This window comes from Homalodisca vitripennis, unplaced genomic scaffold (genome assembly GCF_021130785.1).
Source record: "Homalodisca vitripennis isolate AUS2020 unplaced genomic scaffold, UT_GWSS_2.1 ScUCBcl_3258;HRSCAF=8679, whole genome shotgun sequence".
NCBI classification, from domain to species: domain Eukaryota; kingdom Metazoa; phylum Arthropoda; class Insecta; order Hemiptera; family Cicadellidae; genus Homalodisca; species Homalodisca vitripennis.
Genome location: NW_025779558.1, coordinates 86,206 through 88,668, shown reverse-complemented (window position 1 = coordinate 88,668; position 2,463 = coordinate 86,206).

Below are 2,463 nucleotides of genomic sequence, written 5' to 3'. Positions count from 1 at the left end.
TTATATTTAATATAAGAATGTATTCACTAAAATATATCTTCTTAGTAAAACGGTACAATCGAGTACACGACAGAATGTAACAAAACCTTATCTTACTGACTAACCCACAAATACCATGACACTAGATCTATTTATATTAGACAAGGAAAATACCACTCACTCATTATTTCTCAAAACAACACAAAGCATGTATTTGAAACTTGGCACGGTGGTTTCGCTTTAAGCTTAACATGTGCAATAAGAAGTGATTTCAAAATAATTTATATCAAAGCAGATTAGTAAGGTAAAAGTATTAAATCATATGTTTTACTAAATTTAAGAAATAGACCAAACATGATAGCTGAAACTTTGTATAGGACCATAAGTTATAGCTCACTCACGATAAGCTCACAATATACGAAACTGTATACTATAAGGAAAATTCAGCCCACATCACATAACGTAGCTACGGTGGGAAAGATAGATTCAATTGTCGTGGGGGGATTACAGATTGTGCATGTGATGAGAATACCTCTTCACTATATTTTGTTTTCTAGGTTTCTCTGATGTCGAAAAAGTATAAAGAGGTCTTTGGAGCTTCTTCGTCGCCGACTTTATTTCCAGTCGAAAATGACTAGAATATACTCCAGATTCCAGGAATAAATTCTGTCACTACCTCATATTCTAGACGCTGCACTAAGAGGAAACTGAACTGGAGATACACTCAACATTCACGAGTAGATTCTGTTGCGATGCTAAAAGACGTAGTTCACTATCGTAAACAATTTCTGTACGTTTTAAATCCAACTCAGAAACTTTGCAATTACATGCGACTGCAGTTAAAGCTTTACATAGAAACTGTAATGAAGCAACCATATTCACAGGTTGTGATGCGGGTGAAACAGTTTTTATATCTAAAATAACTTTGATTCCATCCGACTACTTTCGGTGTAAGATTTTAACTTAAGGCTTGTTTCGTCACGATAACAAGGAAAGCACAAGATCAACCTTTGAAATTGTCTGAGTGAATTTAATGAGTGGCTGTTTCTCCGACGGCTGAATGTTGCCTTCTCACAAATGAGCCCCCCCGACAGTCTGGTAATATTGTATCCTGAGGGGTAAGCATAAGCCTTGACTATCAGAAGATTATGACAGTCTGTGTTTTGTCCAGCAATTCACCATTGGAAGACTTATCTTGCGGACGGTGTAAGTAAAATTATTATCTTATCTCTTCAAACCAAACAAAGTTATCGTCACATTGGTAATTATTTAAGGTTGCGAAGCACGAGAACTTTCAGCTAGCTAAAATACATGCAATCTATAAGTAATAACACAAGACACAGATCTACGTCACAAAAAGAGCAGTAACTGTCTACGTTATACACTCCACACAAGAGCGATCAGCTGTTTCAGTCTGGTTCAAGGTCACGACCGGCTGGCTGACCCATTGTAGTACATTGATACCAACGTTCACTTGCAAACGAAGCTATATTATTTTGCTTTTGTGATGCCAACATACCCTCATTTTGTTATGTTATTTATACACCTTTCATTTTTCTCAAATGGTTTTATATTTAAATTTAAGGCTGATTAGAACATTTTAATGGTTTAATTAAATATTTAGTTGCCACTGAAAGTGGTGTTTTATTACTTCCTAAAACTGATATCGACGATTCATTGGCTGGCCTTTCACTTGCCTCTTCATCATCTCATTTCAAATGCAGATATTGTAAGAGAGGTGAGAGATTGGCTGCTTAAATAAACAAAAAATGCTCAGTGTAAAATATCATAATTGGCTTTAAAGTTATACCTTTTGAAATAAGCACCATGAATGGTGCGAATGTTTTATATCATGAAAACTTCTTAACTTACTCTATTTATACGAATCGCCTAGCAAAATAAAACCGCCTGCTTGAGTCATAAAGAGTAATTAAAGAGGAATAAAAGAATGGCTAATAATTTAGTAAGATATCAATATTAATTTTAAAAGCAAGAATTACAGTACAATAATAACTGAATACGAAACATTTAGATTACATTGGTCTTTCTACATGTAATTAAGATTAACGCTACTTGAGAAAAAAATTGTTTCCTTTTTTTATAATGTCAATAATTAGTAACCTAACAATAAAAATCACAACTGTTCATGACTCAGGAATAATGATGAAACTTTGAGAATCATGACTAAACAAATATATAACTGGTGATTTACAACAAATTAAGACGGGAGTGTCATGAGAATGTTTTGTTAAATAAATTGTAGGCAATATCCTCAAATATATATTTTTAAATGGTACAATTTAGCTTTGAACCTTATTTTATGGCGTTACGATTTGGGTAGCTGCTTCCAGAACATATTTAAGTGGTATAGACAATATATAGAGAAAAACACTACTAACTGTGTATGGACGTCAATTTGAATTATTTCATTTCGGTAAAGAACGCTCTTACACCGAAACTTGCATGTATGTTCAAGCAGACACA